This window comes from Arachis hypogaea, chromosome 11 (assembly GCF_003086295.3).
Source record: "Arachis hypogaea cultivar Tifrunner chromosome 11, arahy.Tifrunner.gnm2.J5K5, whole genome shotgun sequence".
NCBI lineage: Eukaryota > Viridiplantae > Streptophyta > Magnoliopsida > Fabales > Fabaceae > Arachis > Arachis hypogaea.
The window spans coordinates 110,013,086-110,025,997 of NC_092046.1; positions in this window are offsets into that span (position 1 = coordinate 110,013,086).

Consider the following 12,912-nt stretch of genomic DNA (forward strand, 5'->3'; position numbering starts at 1 on the left):
CCTTTTTCAAATCATTTTCAACTCTCAATTCATTCATTATTCAACACACACACACACACACACACACACACACACACACACACGAATATATATATATATATATATATATATACACACAACTCAACCAATCCTCAATATTTCATCATCAATACTCACATTCACCAATAATCATTCATCAACTCCCATCAACAATATTAATTAACACAATTCCTACAACCAACTCAACAAAATCATCATTCATCAACTTATTCACAATATAATTCCATATTTCCGTCACGGTTACTAGCATTAACATACTCCCACATTTTCAACCTATCCTATGGTCATCTAGCCTATATTTTCACAAAAAATTATATATTATCTATGAGAAACTAAAACCATACCTTGGCTGATTTCTCCCTAATGCCGAAACAGCACAAAATACCTCTGCTCCTCAAGTGTCCAAAGTCTCGAATCCTCACCGAACGAAGACCTAACCTCTACGGTCCACTTCCTAGTTACTGATATCACCCAATTTGCCTCCAACATCATCATTATTGTTCCAATTCACATTTACACAACCTAATTTCACACAATTACATACACAACCACTAATTCCACTACCCAATCTCATTTAATTAAAGGATTCACAAGTGTTATGAGTTTCTTACCATTATCCACAAGCAATTGGGCAAAAATCCGATAATTTTCTATTGCCAGAGTTCACCTAAACCATCAAAATCATTTAATTCTTCAATTATCAAAACCTAACATTTTTGAAACTGAAGGGGGAGAAATTGGGAGCAAAAATGCAGCCGTATTACCTCATGGTTAGAATGGTTTCGAAGAGGATTCCAAGACGAATGTGTGGTCGTTGACGGCTCATCAATCAGAGCTCCGAATTAAAAGTTATGGTGAATTAAATTTGGGCAAGGGTTTCAGTTCTTTCCCTTTTCCCCCACCGTTCTGTTCTCTCTCTCTCTCTCTCTCCCTCTCTCTCTCTCTCTCTCTCTCTCTCTCTCTCTCTCTCTCTCTCTCTCTCTCTCTCTCTCTCCCTTATCTATCTTTAAGGAGCTAAAAGCTCATGGAAGGTGATTAAATAGGTTGGGCCTTGGGCCCGGACTAACCGGTTTGGCCTGTTCGGTCAATTTTAGGTCAAAACCTTTAAAATTAGTATTAAAATTTATATTTTAATTATTTCTACCTCATTAAATTATAAAATTTAATTTTCTAATTTCTTTGAATAATAATCAATTTATTAGTTAATTATTTACTAATTACTCGGGGTTTACACCAAACTTGGGATATCCAAGTTTGGCACCAAGATCAAGAAAATACTACAATTTCGCACGGGCATAGTGGCACCAAACTTGGCCTAGCCTAAGTTTGGCACCAGCTTTAGGATTTTGTAGTGGTCCCCATGTCTCTAGGAGCCAGCAACGAGATCTTCAAGGATTTTTTATTAAAACTTTATATTATTTATAATAGGGAGAGATATTATTTGGTTTTAGAAAATATATTTTACATTAATTAGGATTAGATATAAAAGGAAAAGAGATCTTGGCCTAGGGTTTCTTCTTCTCGACTTTCGCACTTTACACTTTTCTTTGCTAGTGTTTATTTCCTCCATGAGCAACTAAACCTCTATTGTTAAGGTTAAGAGCTCTGTTTATTTTATGGATTAATACTATGACTCTTTTATTTTAATTAATGTATTGATTTCAATTTCAAGAATTTGCTTTCGTTCTTCATCTTAAGGATTTGGGTAGATCGAAAGAATAACTCTTATTCTAATTGTGTTCTTGCTAAATCTTGGAAAAGTAATTTACTTAAACAACAGCTTGAAAATAATTTCTCCTAAATCACTAATTATCTGAATTTAACGGGATACGTGATATATAATCCTCTTATATTTGGGTAATTAGGGTTTTTGTGGTTGATAAACTAGAATTGGACTTAAAGCTCTAATTGAAATCTAGTGACCAATGAATTGGCGGTTAACTAGGTTAGAGGAGACTAAATTACTAAGGAATTAGGGTTTAGTCAAATATAATTTGCCATGAATTGAATCTTGCATGATGAAAATAGTTGGTAAAAAATAGAAATCCGGAAGATAAACTACCCCTAAACCTTAACTGTTTTCTCTCATAGTCTTCACATCAATTTACTATTTGCTTTTTGTAACGACCCAACTCCCAGTATGCCATGGTCATACAAGAAGCTAAGTGTTACTAACTTGTCCTTCCTAACTATTATCTATTATTTAATATATGAGCCTGTGCCTTGTTAGAACATTGCCAATTATACGAGTAACTTTTTTTTATTATATCGTTGCGGATAACAAGGTAAAATAAACAGGCATACATTGAGAGAAGTAGAAAGGAAGCATAAATAAACATAGAAACACAGATGATAATATACATCATGTACACTATAACAAAACATGTAGCGTTTACACAAGATCAAGTCAATTTACATCCTCGTCATCCTACGTAGCTAATATATACACGACACTCCCAGGGCCTGGCCCATACAAAAAGCCGCTAAACTGGCACCCAGGCTAGCCTAACCACTATATAGCTCCTAGCTCTCGGGTGTACTAACACAAGTGAGAGACTAACTATCAGATAATGTCAGACTAGAGTGTCATCAAAAGAATGCCCCTTCCACAGTCAAACTATATCTACACGTGGCCGTTCGGAGAATGGCCGTGAGGCTCGTCCATCTCCTCATCCTGCTCTATCTCTATCTCAGGATCCTCCTCCTCCTCATCGTTCGCAGCTACAACTATACCCTCAGATCCACCAGAAGCACTGCTGTCACTATGTACAAAACCATTCGCGAGCACATGTCCGTTCGCGTATATAGGGGCTACCCCACCATCCGGTAGTACCGGCTCATCAGGCTGTGGAAAGTCAGGGATCGGCTCAGGGGGAAAATCCCATTCTGGTGGTATCACAGGTACGTAGTCACCAGTTAACTCAGGCTCATCAGGAATGATAGGCTCAGGTACCGCCTTATTCAAAGGTTGAGCTGGTATAGGGTGCTCAGGACCATCAGGAAAAGGATGTCCAGGTGCGTCAGGATGTAACCAGGATAAAGGAAAGTCGTAAGGAGCATCAGGGTCAAAATGTGGGCTAGACAGAGGATGTTGAAAAGCTCGATTAGGTAACGCATATCGTCTGATACGAGGCTCCAATCCCATGATGAAGTAACTGTGATGTACCGGATCCTCGTAGACGTAAGGGTCCTCGAACTCAGAGAAGATCACGCCCGTCTCCATATGAGGGGGAGGAAGGGAGATAAGGGGTAAGAACTAGGGAGTTCTTAGTATGGTCGGGGTTGTTAGTTACGTTCATTTATTCGTTTTTGATTAGCAGATGGATAATAGAATACAGTAATGTAGTAAACAGAAGTTAAAAATAGATAGAAAAACAAAGAACAGAACACAAGCAGAAGAATACAAGAAGATAAAGCACGGACATAACACTCGAGCAAACAAACATAAAGAAATAGATCACACACAAGTAGGAATGCAACAGAAAATAATATGCAGACAAGATTGATGCATGTCTAGCCCTAGCGTAGGCCATGAGCTCATGTGTCGGTTAGCACCTGCATTCCCGACATTTATCCGGTCACGAGTTCACGATTTCCCGGATACGATTTTCCGTTCAAATAAATACGCATACAATTATTAGCAGCTCTATTGAGACAGCCTCTACTTTCTACTCGCAAGAAATATATACTCTTGGGAACGGAAAATTTCTCTTGGGTTGCCTCAGGGCAACAGATAAATAAACAAACATCTCTTGGGTTGCATTAAACAACAAACAAATAAATAATATCTCTTGGGTTACATTAGGCAACAAATATATATATAATATCTCTTGGGTTGTATCAAGCAACAAATAACTTTTCAATAAGCCTTCTGCTCTTAGTCTCTTTACCCTGTTCTGATTTCTCTGTTTAACTTGTGTATTTAAAGCTTATGTAAATTTCGGTATGAATAGTTAGCATGTCCCAAGTATAGGTTCATTAAGTCTATACTGAAATAGTTTAACTTTTCATATAATACCTAACCCTAGCCGCGACTCAAGTACTAACTAAGTTGCCCTAGTTCGTTCACTAGTCTCTGTCTGTTTTTCTGTCGTTAAAACTTTACAGACTTTTTCTTCGAGTTTTATATTTTCTTCAACTTTTTATCTTTTATTTATCTTTACCTCAATAATATATTTTTACCACTCCCTAAGTGTTTTATGAAGGTAATTATGAGATTCTGCGCTTAAAGTTGTCTTTCTAAAGCTTTTACAGAAAACTGCCTTTTCCGCATTATTTTATTATTTTTATTAAAATACTATTTTTAATTAAATATTATTATTTAATATTTTATTATTTTTATTATTTTATCATTAAATTTTCGAAAATTAACTTACTTTTACTTTTAACCTTTAAAATTCACTTTTTACCACCTGTAACTTTTAATATTTCTACTTTTACCACCCTAACTTTCAGAAATTACCAAATAACCCCTTAAACACCAAAAATTTTACTTCCTTGCCCTTTTTAAGATCTAAGGCCTGTTTTTCATTGTTCTTCATCACACTCAAAGTGTTCTTCATGTTCTTCATAAGTTCTTCAGATTCTTTCTCTGTTTTTACCCGTTTTTCAGTCTTTTCAGCAACCGATTTTTAGTATTATTCATAATAAATTAGCAGCCACTAAAACCCCATCTTTTCTACATAATTTCAACACAAATTGAACCTCAATTTAAGCTTAGGGTTTTGTTTTTCCATCTGTCCCAAGAACATGAACTTTAAAGCTTGAATTTCATCAAAATTTCACCAAATTTTCACCAAGAATCAATCATATATGCAACCAATTTTTAGCACAGCCAATTTATACAACATTCACACAACTCAAACACAAATAATCAAGATTAATTTTGTGACACCCTACCTGATTTTGGTGCTCCTAATTCAGTTAGACTTTCAGGTGGTCCTTAAGCACTTTTTCCTCCTAAATCACATCAAGAACAACTTTAAATCCAAAAATCCTCAACTAACCAAATCTCACTCAGCAAGTTAGGAAGTGATTTCTAACCTTAGACTTGCTGGAAAGTCGCTTTTCTTGGACCTCAAGTCAAGTTAAGCATGATTCCTAAGGAAGAACATCAAGAAAACACATATTTAAGCATGTTTCCTTGAAACCGAATCAAAAGAGAGATGGTGCAGCCAACTCACCTTGATTCCAGCCTTGATAAGTCATATGATCATGTAGAGAAATAAGAGAGGATCATTTTGGTTGGATTGGAATTTTGATTTGAGTTTTAGTTCAGCAGAAATCAAGCTTTGAAGATTTGGAACTAAGAACTTTTCTCTCTTTTTCTCTCTACCTATTTTCGGCCACAAAGTGAAAATGAGCCAGACTTGGGGGTTTTGGGGGTGTAGGGTGAGTTGTGATTGGTTGGCTTGGAGGTGGATTAAAATAATATTAAAATATCTCAGGTGTATAACTACTAAACTAGATGTATCGGAACACTTGCAAAAACATCTCTAAAAATTATTTTCTGAGCTACTAGCATAAATGACACTAGTAACATATTTATTATGAGAATAAGACATGTATAATGAGGCCTTAGCATTGCTAAAGTCATCAGAGAGTGCTGGTGCTAAGCTGAACCAGTAAACTGTGAACCCGGTTAAACCGATTTTCTGTTTTTAACTAAAATTGATCAGGTAACCTTATAATATCATTCAAGAAGCTTCTAATACTAATATAATGATAATATCATCCTATTATCTCTCTTCTCTCATAAATCAGGTCCGGTTTGTCAAGCTGAGACTATTTACGAAAAAACTGAATCAAAACTCCTAACCGATACGGTTCAAAAACTAGGTTCTTCGCGACCGCGTTATCGAAGGTTTTCCCCTTGCTGATCTTCCGGAGAAATTCGTACTTTCAGAAAAGATCTCACGTAATCGAAAATCGGGGTTGTTACATTCTACCCTCCTAAAAGAAAATTTTGCCCTCAAAATTTCAGTTACCTGAGAATAGATGCGGGTAATAAGCTTTCATCTTATCTTCCAGTTCCCAAGTGTGTTCTTCTTCTCCTTTTTGTCCCCAAGCTACTTTGACTAAGCGAACAGTCTTGCCTCTCAGCTGCTTATCACTTTTTTCTACGATTTGAACTGGTGATGCTTGATATGTCAAATCGTTTCGTAACTGTACTGTCTCTGGTTGTAAAATGTGACTCTCGTCGGGAATATATTTCTTAAGTTGCGAGACATGAAAAACATCATGAAGGTTTGACAGATATGGAGGAAGGGCTAATTGATAAGCTACTAGACCGACTCTTTTAAGTATTTGGAAAGGTCCTATGTATCGAGGGTTAAGCTTTTTAGTCTTAAGGGCTCTACCTATTCCAGTAGTCGGGGTTACTTTAAGAAAGACATGGTCACCCTCACTAAACTCTAAGGGTCTACGTCTATTATCGGCATAGCTCTTTTGACGGCTCTGTGCTGTCTGGATCTTCTGGCGAATCCCCTTTATCTTTTCAATAGTTTCTTGCACTAAGTCTAGACCTAAGACACTAGCTTCTCCGTCATCATTCCAACATAATGGTGTCTGACATCTTCTTCCATAGAGAGCTTCATATGGTGCCATCCCGATACTTTGTTAGTAACTGTTGTTGTAGACGAACTCGACCAATGGCAAATACCTATCCCAACTGCCCTGGTTATCAATCACACAAGATCTTAGCATGTCTTCCAACGTCTGGATTGTCTGCTCTGATTGTCCTTCTGTCTGAGGATGGTATGCTGTACTCATATGCAATTCTGTTCCCAACGCTTTCTGGAAAGCTCCCCAGAATCTGGAAGTAAACCTCGGATCTCGATCTGAAACAATTGATGAAGGTATTCCGTGCAATCGTACGATTTCTTGAATATATATCTGTGCCAGCCTTTCTAATGTATAGTCAACTCGAATCGGAAGAAAGTGCGCTGATTTTTTCAACCTGTCCACAATTACCTAAATGGCATTGTGTCCAGTTGAGGTCCTTGGCAATCCCGTGATAAAATCCATAGTGATCTGCTCCCATTTCCATTGTGGTATTTCTAAGGGTTGCAGGGTTCCTGACGGTTTCTGGTGTTCCACCTTCACCTTTTGGCAGGTTAAACATTTTGAGACATAATCAGCTACCTCTTTTTTCAAGCCTGGCCACCAGAACATTTGTTTCGAATCCTGATACATCTTTGTTACTCCAGGATGTATAGAAAATCTACTTTGATGAGCTTCTGCAAGAATCCTTTGCCGCAAATCTCCAGAGCTAGGCACACAAATTCTGTTCTTGTATCTCCAGAGACTGCTACGATCTAGTCTTACAGTTTCTGGTTCCTCTACTTTCATCCGTCTCAACATCGTCATCATTTCTGAATTCTGTGCTTGTGCTTGCTGAATCATAATCTTAAAATCTGGTGTTATATACAATTGGGCCAAACGGACTCCACTTGACGTCTCAGTCATAGCCAACATAAGGTCCTCAAATTCCACGAGTAACTTTTCTTTCTTTATCATCATCCAAGAGATACTCAAATTCTTCTGGCTCAATGCGTCTGCCACCACGTTCGCTTTTCCTGGGTGATAACTTAACTTAAAATCATAGTCCTTCAGGAACTCCATCCACCTTCGTTGTCGCATATTAAGATCCTTCTGGTCAAAGATATACTTTAAACTTTTGTGGTCAGAGAAAACTTCTAGTTGAGCGCCATACAAATAGTGTCTGCAGATCTTCAGAGCAAACACTACTGCAGCCAACTCCAAGTCATGCGTCAGATAATTTCGTTCATGAGGTCTCAGCTGCCGGAAAGCATAAGCCACCACATTTTTGTCTTGCATCAGCACACATCCAAGTCCTTTATGAGAGGCGTCACAGTATACTTCAAAAGGTTTCTGTGGGTCGGGTAGTACTAATACAGGTGCAGTTGTTAACTTTTCCTTAAGCATCTTGAAACTTCTATCACACTCAGCCGTCCAAACGAACGGAACTTCCTTTCGTGTAAGGTAAGTTAGAGGTAAGGCTATCTGTGAAAATCCTTTAATAAACCTTCGGTAATATCCAGCAAGTCCGAGAAAACTCTGAACTTCTGTAACGGTCGTAGGTGGTTCCCATTGCACTACTGCTTCAATTTTTGAAGGATCCACTGCAATTCCTCCCTGTGATATAACATGTCCCAAAAATGCCACCTTCTCTGTCCAGAACTCGCACTTTGATAGTTTAGCATATAACTTCTGAGTCCTTAGTATCTGCAATACAGTCCTTAGATGCTCTTCATGCTCTCTTTCTGTCTTCGAATAGATGGGAATATCGTCTATGAAGACTACTACGAACTGATCAAGGTACGGACGGAAAATACGATTCATGTAATCCATGAAAATCGTAGGAGCATTAGTTAGTCCAAACGATATAACCGTATACTCATAGTGACCATATCGAGTTCTAAATGCATTCTTTGGTATATCTGACTCTTTCACTCGAATCTGGTGATAGCCCGATCGCAAATCAATCTTCAAAAACACAGTTGCACCTTTTAACTGATCCATTAAATCATCTATTCGTGGAAGTGGGTACTTGTTCTTGATAGTAACTTTATTTAACTGTCGGTAATCTACACAAAGTCGCATTCCACCATCCTTCTTCTTTACTAGCAACACCGGAGCTCCCCAAGGTGATGCGCTGGGACAAATAAATTTTTTTCCAAGTAGCTCATCCAACTGCTTCTTCAACTCTGCAAGTTCCAGTGGTGACATCTGATACGGTACTATGAAAATCGGTCCAGTTCCAGGTACAAGTTCAATGCTGAATTCTATCTCTCGCTGAGAAGAAAACTCAGGTATGTCGTCTGGGAAAACATCAGGAAATTCCTTCACCACTTGGATTCGTTCTAAGCTTAGTTCACTACCATTCGAGCTAGCCACTAATAGAACGTACTTCTCACAATCACTCCCGTCTAATGTAACTCTTACAGAATTCAGATATAAAGTATGAGACAAAAATGGTTTAATATCTAAACTATCAGATGGAATAACAGCAGTTCTTTCATAACAATCAAGGAAAACATGATACTTAGATAACCAATCTAACCCTAGAATAACTTCTAAACCACATAGAGGCAAATAGATTAGATCATGTATAAAAGTTCTGTTCCTAATAGTGAATGGTACTTGCAGTCACACTAAACTAGTCAAAGCATTTTGGGATGCAGGTGTATGGACAATCAGATCAAAGTTCAACTAAGAGAAATCTAGTCCCAACTCACGAGCAGCAGTTAAAGAAACAAAGGAATGCGATGCACCCGAGTCATACAGTACAGTTAGAAATCGATCTTTGACAATACACTGACCTTGGATCAGGGCGTCTGATTGCATAGCATCATCAGCAGTCATGGCAAACACTCGACCTTGTTGCTGGGTTCGCGCTGGATTCCGAGTAAACCTCTTCGGGCAATTCTTAGCCATATGTCCTGGTTCATTACAAATATAACACTTGAATTTTCCAAACAAGCAGGGTCTATTACCATGATCTTTCCCACACTGCCTACATGTAGTATTCACCTGTTCCTGTTGGGGTCGTTTACCATTATCCTGCCTTGGTCTACCTCCGTTTCCACCCGTAGGGCGAGCAGGAACGTTACCAGCTTGTGGATTCCTTCACTGTGGCACACCAGGTGTCTTGAAGTTTGTCCTTCGTGGTTGCCAATTATAACTATTGTAGTTCCTTGGTGGAAATCCTTGACGACTTGCTTTAGAGGCATTTACCTTCTTAGCACATTCTTCCACTAACTTACACTTATTAACCAGCTCAGCAAAATTTCGTATCTCCAACGGAACTACTGAACTCACCAGATCCTCACGAAGGCCCCCTTCGAACTTCAAACACTTCCATTCTTCAAAATCAGCAGGATTCCCTTGGTAGATCTTGGAGAAACGGCACAAGTCATCAAACTTACGGGCATATTCTGCAATAGTTGTGTTACCCTGTTTTAGCTGCATAAGTTCCATCTCCTTAGCATGACGAGCTGCCCGGAAAATACTTCTTATAAAATTCATCCTTAAAAGTATTCCAAGGAATATTGCATTCATCTTGTTGCAACAGTCGCTGTATCCCCTGGCACCAATGCTCAGCTTCTCCTTCCAGCATATAAGTAGCAAACTCCACGTGCTGGCCTTCCGGAACATGCTGCACTCGCAGTGATCGTTTGATAGCTCGAAACCAATTGTCAGCATCAGTCGCAACAAGTGTACCTTTAAACTTAGGCGGTTTAACCTTCAGAAAAGTTGCAAGGGTCATAGTTCTTTTGAGATGCCCCAAGTTATTCTCATCATTTCCACTATCTTCCCCATGCTCATTCTCATTCCCGTTTCTCACTCCAAGACGGTCAACAGCCCTAGCCGCTGCTACTGTAGCCTCATGTACTGCCTCAGCCACAGCTTTCATGGTAGTCATAAACGTCTCCTGTTCCCTCTCGTAGTTAACATTAGGAATTCCTTCCTGTACGCCTCGTCTCCGTGAACCTATCGTGGTCCTGTTCACACCAAACAATCATTATTAAGGTGATCAGTCTTAACACTTCAAGTCAAGTGTGAACATTCCCGAAACTAAAACACAGAGACAATCATGCAACACATATCACATAGATATCCTATAAGCATGAGACACACAACAGAGTATGCAATGAAGCATAGTCAGTCCACTCCCCAGGCTCTATTGGGAACGAACTGCTCTGATACCAACTTGTAATGACCCAACTCCCAGTATGCCATGGTCATACAAGAAGCTAAGTGTTACTAACTTGTCCTTCCTAACTATTATCTATTATTTAATATATGAGCCTGTGCCTTGTTAGAACATTGCCAATTATACGAGTAACTTTTTTTTTATTATATCGTTGCGGATAACAAGGTAAAATAAACAGGCATACATTGAGAGAAGTAGAAAGGAAGCATAAATAAACATAGAAACACAGATGATAATATACATCATGTACACTATAACAAAACATGTAGCATTTACACAAGATCAAGTCAATTTACATCCTCGTCATCCTACGTAACTAATATATACACGACACTCCTAGGGCCTGGCCCATACAAAAAACCGCTAAACTGGCACCCAGGCTAGCCTAACCACTATATAGCTCCTAGCGCTCGGGTGTACTAACACAAGTGAGAGACTAACTATCAGATAATGTCAGACTAGAGTGTCATCAAAAGAATGCCCCTTCCGCAGTCAAACTATATCTACACGTGGCCGTTCGAAGAATCGCCGTGAGGCTCGTCCATCTCCTCATCCTGCTCTATCTCTATCTCAGGATCCTCCTCCTCCTCATCGTCTGCAGCTACAGCTATACCCTCAGATCCACCAGAAGCACTGCTGTCACTATGTACAAAACCATTCGCAAGTACTGGTCCGTTCGCGTATATAGGGGCTACCCCACCGTCCGGTAGTGCCGGCTCATCAGGCTGTGGAAAGTCAGGGATCGACTCAGGGAGAAAATCCCACTCTAGTGGTATCACAGGTATGTAGTCACCAGCTAACTCAGGCTCATCAGGAATGATAGGCTCAGGTACCGCCTCATTCAAAGGTTGAGCTGGTATAGGGTGCTCAAGACCATCAGGAAAAGGATGTCCAGGTGCGTCAGGATGTAACCAGGATAAGGGAAAGTCGTAAGGAGCATCAGGGTCAAAATGCGGGCTAGACAGAGGATGTTGAAAAGCTCGATTAGGTAACGCATATCGTCTAATACGAGGCTCCAATCCCATGATGAAGTAACTGTGATGTACCGGATCCTTGTAGACGTAAGGGTCCTCGAAATCATAGAAGATCATGCCCGTCTCCATCTGAGGGGGAGGAAGGGAGAGAAGGGGTAAGAACTGGAGAGTTCTTAGTAGGATCGGGGTTGTTAGTTACGTTCATTTATTCGTTTTTGATTAGCAGATGGATAATAGAATACAGTAATGTAGTAAACAGAAGTTAAAAATAGATAGAAAAACAAAGAACAGAACACAAGCAGAAGAATACAAGAAGATAAAGCACAGACATAACATTCAAGCAAACAAACATAAAGAAATAGATCACACACAAGTAGGAATACAACAGAGAATAATGCGCAGAAAAGAATGATGCATGTCTAGCCCTAGCGCATGTCATGAGCTCATGTGTCGGTTACAACCTGCATTCCCGACATTTATCCGGTCACGAGTTCACGATTTCCCGGATACGATTTTCCGTTCAAATAAATGTGCATACAATTATTAGCAGCTCTATTGAGACAGCCCCTGCTTTCTACTCGCAGGAAATATATACTCTTGGAAACGGAAAATTACTCTTGGGTTGCCTCAGGGCAACAGATAAATAAACAAACATCTCTTGGGTTGCATTAAGCAACAAACAAATAAATAATATCTCTTGGGTTGCATTAGGCAACAAATATATATATAATATCTCTTGGGTTGCATCAAGCAACAAATAACTTTTCAATAAGCCTTCTGCTCTTAGTCTCTTTACCCTGTTCTGATTTCTCTATTTAACTTGTGTATTTAAAGCTTATGTAAATTTCGGTATGAATAGTTGGCATGTCCCAAGTATAGGTTCATTAAGTCTATATTGAAACAGTTTAACTTTTCATATAATACCTAACCCTAGTCGCGACTCAAGTACTAACTAAGTTGCCCTAGTTCGTTCACTAGTCTCTGTCTGTTTTTCTGTCGTTAAAACTTTACATACTTTTTCTTCGATTTTTATCTTTTCTTCAACTTTTTATCTTTTATTTATCTTTGCCTCACTAATATGTTTTTACCAGTCCCTAAGTGTTTTATGAAGGTAATTATGAGATTCTGCGCTTAAAGTTGTCTTTCTAAAGCTTTTATAGA